Consider the following 10,523-nt stretch of genomic DNA (forward strand, 5'->3'; position numbering starts at 1 on the left):
GAAATTATTTTTTCTTGTAGTGATTGAAGGGATTATATCCTTGATGTCTATCAGAGTCCACCTAATTGCTAGCTTGTGAGCCCTCAACACCCTAAGTAGCTTCTCTACTTCAATAAGAGACAATGAACTTGAAATAATAACCAGGAGAGTGTCATTCTTACCCAAATAAGCATACTTAAGATGATCCAGTAAAGACTTTAACTCAAGAACTTGTGACTTTTCAATAGACGGGAGAGGTCTCTGAGGCACTTGTCCTAATTCCTCATATTTCTTTTTATAAACTTGCCCCAATTAGTTCAACCACTTAACATATTTACTGGCTTCAGTACCATCACTCTCTTCAGGACTAGCAACCAAACTCAACTCAAGTGGATCCTCAATAGCATGGACCCCTTTACCTTGATCCTCCAATACAATAATACTGAAACACCTGTCACTAGCGGAAGGATATTTCAAAGCTTTAAACACATTAAGAACTACCTCATCACCTTGTACTCTGAGCCTTAACTCACCCTTCTGGACATCTATCAAATCTTTGCCCCGTGGCTAAAAATGGCCTTCCCAATATAATAGGCACATCCTCATCTTCCTCCATATCTAAAACAATGAAATTCGCTGGGAAGATAAATTTATCTACCTTTACTAGAACGTCCTCTATAATACCTCAGGGTGTGTTAATGAACATTCAACTAGTTGAGAATAACAGTAGTGGGTCTAGTTTCCCCTAAATCAAGTCTTCTAAATACAGACAACGACATTAAATTAATTCTTGCACCCAAATCGCATAAATCCCTCTCACAATGAAAGTTCTGTTAGGATTAATGCCCTAAAAGCATGTAAAGATATTTTATTGGTTTTAAATAAAAGTATAATTTTATTATATTTCAATGTTATTATTATTTTTTAAATTAATTATATAATAACATCAAGAAAGTTCCCTATTCATTCATGACAATATGATCTTGTATTAGTACGAGAGAATTAATATCATATATAATGAATAAAATAGTCAGTATCATATTAAAGTAAAGAATCTTTAATGAATGGTTATTTGTACAGTTTGCTAAGCATACGAGATGCAAGTAATCTAGATTCGAATTACTGATGTGGATAGACATCTTAGTAAAGGTGTTGTATATAATAGAGATTATATATGACAGGACCGATAATAATTAATTATCTTTATAAACTTTTCGTTTGACGTAAAGATTTAATTCTTGTCATAATATATGATCATTTGTGGATCAGTCTAAATCCTGAGTATTCATGAACTCATGTTTATGTTTATTGGATCTTTTGATTCACTCGTTAAGGTCTTTTAGAATAATGAGGCTAATGACTTTTGTTTTGGAGATTCAATATCATGGATGGCTGGAAACATGAATTACAGTATTTGAATCCATGCTTTCCTAACGGATCAAATATTTGTTCCATTAAGGGTTGATTTTGGAACTGAATAGTTATTGAGCTCAAACCTATAATTATATTATAGATTAATTATTCTCTAGTGAATTAATGGTACTTAAGGATCAAGAGGTAATTAGAAGGGTAAAACGGTAATTTTGACCAGCTCTAATTAATGAACCAATAATGGAGGACAAAACTACATTCATTGATTATATGAATGGACTACTAGAGAAAACTTGTAAATATAATTCTATAAATACTTAAAGTGCAATTCCATATTTATAGTGGAGTAATCATGGAATTAATAAATATGATTATTAGATTAAAGAGTTTAATTAATAATCTGGTTTATTGGAGCTTCGTGTTATAGGTCCATGGTCTACATATCACCTCTGTCAAGGGTAAGGATGTCAAAAGAAGGATTTGTTAAGAGAATTGACTAAATTGCAAAGGAATTAATTTTCCAGGGCAAGGAAATAATTATTTGATAATTATGGGTAATTGATTAATTGTAAATTAATTAATTATTTAACTATATAGTTTTTATTTTGAAAAACTATAGGTTAAAATTAATATTAATCTTGTTTGGATTAATATAAAGAGAGAAAATAATAAATATCTTAATTATAATATGATATTTATTTAATTTAAATTGATATTTTAAGATAAAGTTAATTTTAAATTAACTGATATTTATGTTGGAATAAATATCTTTCCTTAAATGTTGATTAAATAAACAAATGAGAAAATTAAGGCAACCCTAATAGGGTTGGGTGACACACACTGCACAGTACAGTGTGTAGCGCCTAGCATCACGGGTTTTATCCCTTGGATTTGAATTTTGAATTTCAAATAAATTTGTTTAATTAGTTATTTAATTATTCTTTTTAAATATGATTTAAATACATAATTATATGAAAATATCTAATCATTTTTAATTTGAATTATATTTTAATTAAAAAAATATTATTTAATTAGATTAAATATCTTTATAAATTTGATGTACGTGATATACAGAAAAAGGATGGTTGATCAGGCTCTCTCTCTAAAAAGCGATAATTTTCTCTAAACCTGAAAACTATTCTAAACCTTCTCTCTGTCAAAACTCTCTAGATCTCAACATTTTGAATCCTACATGCCCACACACGTCCTTGTGTGCTTGAGGATTGGTCTGGAAGATCATGGTGTGAGATCTCTCAACACTGGATACAAAAAAAAATCAAGGACACTTGATAGGCTACAAGAGGTAATCCTTGATCTTTTTGTATGTGATTTAACATTTATATATGTATATGATCCTGGCTGGTATTAATATTTTTTATAACGGGTCCATATATTCCGCTGCGTACCTTTGATTTGATCATTTGATACCAACAAGTTCCCAATTGAGCAAGGTATTGTGAAGCTGCCCGAATCTCTTAACTTTTGAGGAAGTTTCGTTTAAATAATTGCACTACACTCTTCTGTTAATGCCACGGTTTCATAATCCTTCATTATTCTCTTATTAGATAATATATCTTTCGTAAACATCACATAACTAGGCATTCATTCTAGAGCCTCTGCAAAAGGAATGTTAATATGAATTTTGTTAAATACCTCAAGAAATTTGGAGAATTGTTTGTCAAGATTGACCTTTGAGAACCATCGAGGATAAGGAATCTTTGGTGTGGGCATTGTGTATTTCGACTTTTCTTTCTTTGGAATGTCCTTAGTAACTACCTCTTATTCTGGACTAGTAACATGTTGTTCCTCTGTCTTCTTTCCCTTGTCATCCACTGTAGGTCCATCATACTTAGTCCTACTCCGCAAAGTGACAACTTGACATTGCTCTTTAGGATTTACGTCTATGGAACTAGGCCAATTCCCTTGTTGTCTACTAGAAAGTAGTTTAGCCAATTGACCCATTTGTATCTCCAAATTCCTGATGGAAGACCTTGTCTCTATCATGAATTGATTTAATTGGTTTGGCTAAGTTGTTTGTGAGTTCATTAACGGATTCCGTGGTGGATGAGATGGGCGAGGGTTTGGATCATAATAAGGCCTAGAGTGTAGTCCATAAGTTGGTTGATGAGATGGTTGTTGAGGTGGGTACTGTGGATACTGCAGTTGTAACCCTTGGTTATTTTTCCAAGACAGATTAGGGTGATTCTTCCATGCAAGAGTATATGAATTTGAGTAAGTGTTGGGTGTAGGTCTTGGAAAGCTACCAATAACTTGTGCATGTTCCAAAGACATACTGTTCACGTTTGTCGAGCAACTAGCAGTGCTTGAGCATTGTTTATAAGAATGTGGTCCCCCACAAATCTCACAACTCATGACATTCTGTACTTGCATTGCTTACGCTGCAAGGTTATTCTGCTGCATTTGCTTGTTTAGAGATGCCACTTGAGCGGTCAATGAAGCAATAGGATCAACCTCTAAGACTCCTGCCACCATCTTATTCTCATGCTCAGTGGGCCAATTGTAATTATTCATGGCCATCTCTTCCAATAATTCATAAGCTTCATTAGCACTTTTTCTCATAGATGTTCCCCCCGATGCTGCATCAATAATTGTCCTTGTATTTCCCCCCAAACCATTGTAAAACATGTGCACTAGCAGCCACTTCTCTATTCCATGATGTGGGCACTTCCTTTGCAACTCTTTAAAACGTTCTCACGCATCATATACATACTCCCCATCCAACAGATGGAAGTATTTAATCTCTCCTCTATATCGGGCTGACTTCGCAGGAGGAAAATATTTACCTAGGAATTTCTGAGTTAAGTCTTCCCAAGTGACTATAGAATTAGCTTGTAATGAATTCAACCAACTCTTAGCTCTTTCTCTTAACGAAAACGGGAATAATCTTAATCTGACAGCATCATTACTCACCTTGTTCATTTTGAATGTCACACATAGCTCTAAAATGTTGGTAATATGGAGATTTGTATCATCGTTTTGTAATCCCCCAAATTGTATACAATTATGTACCATCTGAATAATCGAGGGTTTTATCTCATAATTATTCACCTCTATAGTAGGAGGACAAATACTTTCTCAATGGCGAATCAGCCTCACTTGCATTACCAAGATTTGCATTGTTGTTCACACCGTTATTAGCGTTCTCAGCCATTGCGAAATCCAGCCTTTTCTTTATCTTTCAATTTTGTCTGCACATTCTCTCAATTTCAAGTTCTATCGGTATGCATTCCTTTTGTCTACTTCCCCACATATACCAATAATTCCTGAAACACAATACAACCTCGATTCGAGTAAGTGTAAAATATAAAAACCAAATTATAACAACAACACAATTAATTTTGATATTGGATATTAAGTCCCTGGCAACAGCGCCAAAAACATGATCTATAAAATATGCACGCAAGTGTACGTGGTCGTGTCAAGTAATAAATTCCGAAAGAAGGGATATCGTCCCACATAGACTATTAACAAATTACCAATAATCCTTCATTACTTTCTATTTGGCAAGTATAATTAAGATGAATAGAACTAACTATAAAATTTAATTAACTGTAAACAAAATAATTAATTAAAAGATGAAAATCAATAATAAAAAGACCTAGGGTATTAACTTCATCAACATTTAATTCTATTAATTTTATTAATCACTTCTGAATTTCTTTTTTCCTATTCTAATAATAGGTTAACATAAATCAATTCCTATACCTTTTTCAAGATATAAGATCTCAACCTATATGCAAGTTTTCTACATCTCTGTGATAAACTTAAACATATAGCAGACACTGAGCATAAAAAACCTAATTGCTACACAAGCCATACAGGTACTTTCGTCCAATATGTAACCTATATTCAATTCTCATCTTTCGAATTTTTAATCAAAATCATAAATCAAGCAAATATTTATCAGGTATTTACTAGCATTAAGCAAACATTATATAGATTAGAATAAATAAGAAGAATAAAAAGAACATCATAATAACATTAAATACATATCCAAGTGACTATATTAACCCCTAGATAGAGGTGTTTAGTTCATATCAGACATAACTAAAACAACAAAATAATTATTCAGAAACAAAATTCAAAGACTTGAAGAAGAAATAAAAAATATGGAAGTGCCGAAAAACTTGTCTTAGAATCAAATTTAATCTCTAAATTCGTAATTAAACTTTGACCTAACCCTAATTAAAACCTAAAGTATTACTTTATACTTAAAAAAACAAATAAATTCCTTTTTTATATGCGGGTCGCAACTTGGCCTTTCTTAGGTCGAGGCCCGTGTCATTTTTAAGGAAATTTTTTAAGTCTAGTTCGGTCTTCAGACGCTACGAGCCTCTAAACCCAAGTTGCGGCCCGCGTGTTGATTCACCACCTAGGTTTTCCTCTGACTTCTACTAGCGTCGCAACATATAAGAGCAAGTCACGACTCTAATTCCATTCAACAACCTTCAGCTTCTAACTTGACTAGAGTCCCAACCCTTAAGCCCATGTCGTGACTTCAATTCCATTATTTTAAAATTTTAGCCTTTCAACATCCTTCCTTCATCAAAAACATATTATAACTCATCCTTAGAACCATTTTGAATCATGCAACCAATGAAAGCTCCTTTTTTCACCATTTCCTCTTTTATTCACATTTATCTCATGATTCAATGCACTGACCTACAACAAAGACAAAACACAAGCATAATCATGCACAAAACAAACATAAATACTCAAGATTACCACAAAAACACATCCTAAAATGACACTAAAATGCAGTTATCAAACTCCCCCAAACTTACTCTTTGTTCATCCTCGAACAATGGACTCAAAACAAACCTAGACTCTAACAACAAAGACAACGCCAGACAACACCCACAACATGAATTATACCAACAACAACACTTATGCCTCAAAATCATGAATGATAATCATATAATTCTAAAAAAAAAACTACTCAACAGTTTATGCAATCCAAAATTTCAATCAAAATACTCCATCAACACACTTTAGTCTACTAATATTTTGGATTACTAAATCATAATGATTAAATAAACATATTTGAAATCAAATATGCTAGCCTAATTCTTTCCAATCAATCCATTCAAACCAAATAATTCAATAAGCTCATTTACTTGTTATTTTCCACTAATATAAATCATTATATGTGAACCGTAGTGGCAGGGCCATCGTGGTGGTGCAAAATCCATCCACTCGGCATGAGTCGTATACTGTTTGGAAAATATATGTGGACCAATTGTGGTTATAAACTTTGCAATACATGTTAATGTTTCTTTGGATATTTGTTTGATTTGTTTGTGTTTTCTTGCTGAGCCTTGGCTCACGGGTGCTTCTTCGTGCAGGTAAGGGCAAGCGAAAGCTGGACAACCATGAGTTTGAGGGCATTGGGGGTGGCGTGTACATACTCAGCCTGCTCGGCCTCCATAGTCGAGATATATTGAGGAGCAGTGGTCATTAATTGAAATTTTCCCCTTAGGTCGGCTAAGTCTATAATTTTGGATAAACTTGTAATTCAATTAGAACTCTTGTGATCCCTTGTTATTATTCAACCCTTTCAATGAAAAGTTCAACTTATTGACCTAAACTCTCATTTAACCTTAATTACACTTTTAAGTCCAAATGATTCGCTTAATGAGTTAAGCACTATTTTTAACAAACGGTGTAACGATCCTGGATTAGTAGGGCATTACAACTTGGTATCAAAACTGCTAAGGCTTATTGGTTCCTGAAGATTGGTTAGGCATGTACACTCACCGCTAAAGATAAGCTCGACTCAAGGTTTGGTAACTAATGATGTGATTATGTGCTTAATTGTTTAAATGAAGTGTATATGCCTTATCTACATGCTTGATTAAGGAGCATGAGCTATACTGATAGGGCCTAACCCTTGACTGCTAGGTGAGTATGAGAATGTATGATTGTTAACGTTGTTGATGTATGTGAAATCTCAATTAGCATGATGGTTATGAGTGTTGCTTATTGGTTTGGTTGTGAGTCGTGGGTGTGGATGCCAAAAATCCACCAAATAAAAACTCTTTAGTCCCGGGTTGGAACATAGGGACACTGGTCACTTATTCATGCTATTGGGCCCGAGCCTGTAGGCCTTGTTGAAGAAACAACACATTATGAGCCACAAGGTTTGGCCCTGCTAAGCTAAGGGGCCCCAATGAATACTGCAAGAGGATAGCTGCACAAGGCCCTCACATAGTGAGGTTCGACGTGCCCGCGCAAGGCTGACATGCACACGGGTCAAGATGCACTCATACGCGTAAACGCTGCCAAAGACGCCCGGGACATACCCCCGTGGATGTTCAATATTCCATGCTTATAAAAGACCCAAAGAACGCACTTAGACCCCCCATACGCCTACACTCTCATTGGGTCCTCGAGCCATCAGGCATGCACCTCCTAGCGAGGCCATCAGGCATGCACCTCCTAGCGAGGCCATCAGGCATGCGCCTCTTAGCGAGGCCATCAGGCATACGCCTCCTAGCGAGGCCATCAGGCATGCGCCCCCTAGCGAGGCCATCAGGCATGCACCGCCTAGCGAGGCCATCAGGCATGCCCCGCCTAGCGAGGCCATCAGGCATGCGCCTCCTAGCGAGGCCATCAGGCATGCGCCTCCTAGCGAGGCCATCAGGCATGCACCTCCTAGCGAGGCCATCAGGCATGCACCACCTAGCGAGGCCATCAGGCATGCACCTCCTAGCGAGGCCATCAGGCATGCACCTCCTAGCGAGGCCATCAGGCATGCCCCTCCTAGCGAGGCCATCAGGCATGCCCCTCCTAGCGAGGCCATCAGGCATGCCCCTCCTAGAGAGGCCATCAGGAATGCGCCTCCTAGCGAGGCCATCAGGCATGCACCTCCTAGCAAGGCCATCAGGCATGCGCCTCCTAGGAAGGCCATCAGGCACGCGCCACAAGTGAGGCCCGTAGGCCACCATCTTCTCGGGAGGCCATTGCACCATCGCGTCGCTAGTCTGGATCCATGCCACAAGGAGGCAAGTATAGCTAGGCCCTTCGCCACTAGGAGCCTTGCAAGGCACGGCCAATGCATGGGTCATTACCACCTCGAATCTATGCCTTGCAAATGAGGGTCACATGGCATTGATCTCATGAGGTACGGAGTCCACTGACGAACTGAAAGGAGTTAGAGTACGGACATAGTACCCACGTCAGATAAGTAGTGGAGGTACGAACAAAGTACCATCTTTGGTCCTCACCAGCCACTCCTCTGACACCCGTACCAGGCAGGTAGTGGAGGCATGACCAGGTGCAGGATGTGAGGTGCTCCCATGATCTCTGACCTTGTACCAGAGCCGACATCACTACCCCTGGAACCACTTTCCTATTAGTGTACTTATGTACCATCTGGTCCCCTGGACCACCATGTACCCAGGGCCATTAGAGCCTACTATAAAAGGAACCCCACTTCCACAGAGAGAGGGGTTGGAAAATTCATTGTATGTAGAGGCTATTAAGCAATATACATTTTTCGCTCCATTGTTCATCTGTGTTTATCCTTTCATAAGTTAATTCTAAGTTCTTATCTAAACATCGTTGCATCAACCTTTGAGTTTTCCGACCTAATTTCGTTGATGAGATTTCACCGTCAACAGTGGGGTAATTCTGGAATTAGTTATCATTGCCTGATTACTGAGTCATCGATTGTAGACATACTTGGAGAGTTATGTTTCCAAGGCGATCAAATAGACTAGTCAGTGCTGATATATGGGATAGAGATGATAATCAGGATCAGAACCCTCCACCAGCTCTTGAGAACTGGAAGCAGATGTTTGTTGAAATGCAAGACAGATTACAGAGACAGGAGGACGAGATCATACTTCTAAGATAATAGTTTCCAACAACGAATGTTGCACTAGTTCTGTCATCTGCGGTGGTACCAGTTTTGTGCAACTAGAAGTTCAGAACAAATGGGAGCCTCTTTATCAGTTGTTCAAGAAGCAAGACCCTCCTACTTTTGAGGGAGGGCCAGACCCACTGCGAGCTGAGCAATGGATGAGTATGACAACCTCCATCATGAACTTTATGAGGGTTCTACATAATGAGTGGGTGGCATGTGCCACATACATGTTTCAGGAGGATGCTCGTATCTGGTGGGAGGTTGTATCTCAGACTCGGAACATCGTTGTATTGAGTTGGGATGAGTTCTGAGATTTGTTCAACAAGAAATATGACAACGACGCTGTTCGAACTACGAAGGTAGATGAGTTTACTAGATTGGTCAGGGCAACATGACTGTGACTGAGTGTGCATTGAAGTTTGACAGGTTGGCCAAGTTTTCTTCTAACTTGGTGCCAGCCGATGCTGCCAAGAAAGATAGGTTTGTTCGCGGATTAAACCCAATGATAGCACAGGAAGTTAGGATCACCTCAGTGAATGTAGTTACTACATATGCTCAGGTAGTTGACAAAGCCCGTAGTGCTGAGGGCGCAGAGGATATGATTTGGGGCTAGAGTGCCACGAGACCTGATGCTAGGATGATGGTTTCTCCATTTACTTGATCTGGTAGGGGATGAAGCCCTAGTGACCAGAAAGGAAGACCCATGACACTTCTACTTCTCTCGGTCCTGACAGGAGGGGTCGGGGTACTCAGGGTGGCCACCAGGCGGGAATGAGGCTTGGAGAAGTTATCAAATATATGCTAGGTGCAGGAGACATGATTTGGGGGAATGTCATGCTAAGGCATGCTTCCTTTTAGGGGTAGTGGGACATTTTCAGAGAGATTTCCCACAACTGAAGAAAGAGGAACAGAAGAAAGGCGATAGCTTGACGCTAGCTGGAGTGTTCATGGTGACCCAGTCAAAGGCTGAGGCTAGTCCCTCGGTAATGATAGGTCATACTTCTAGCACTGGCTCTACTTGCACTGTATTGATTGATTCTGGTGCTACACATTCATTTGTTTCTAGTAGACTGGTTGATAGACTGTGTAGGCCTTGTGATTTTTATGCTGTGGGGTTTGAGACCGTATTGTCTACTGAGGAATTAGTAGTTTCTAGTAGATGGATTAGATCCTTGCTAGTAGAAGTGGATTCTAGAGAGCTGTTAGTAGACCTGATTGAGCTAGCTATAGATTGGTTAGCCAAGTATGGGGCAACCATAGATTGTAAAAGGAGGATGGTGACCTT

The 10,523-nt window shown here is 38.3% G+C and overlaps 1 non-coding gene across 1 annotated transcript; it reads left to right on the forward strand.

Moving 5' to 3' along the window:
- Nucleotides 1-4,018: 4,018 nt before the first annotated feature.
- Nucleotides 4,019-4,124, forward strand: LOC133828271 (small nucleolar RNA R71). The gene has a single exon (XR_009890899.1). It is a non-coding gene; the product is annotated as a small nucleolar RNA R71 (small nucleolar RNA).
- Nucleotides 4,125-10,523: the final 6,399 nt, after the last annotated feature.

Source organism: Humulus lupulus, chromosome 3, assembly GCF_963169125.1.
Source record: "Humulus lupulus chromosome 3, drHumLupu1.1, whole genome shotgun sequence".
Lineage (NCBI taxonomy): Eukaryota > Viridiplantae > Streptophyta > Magnoliopsida > Rosales > Cannabaceae > Humulus > Humulus lupulus.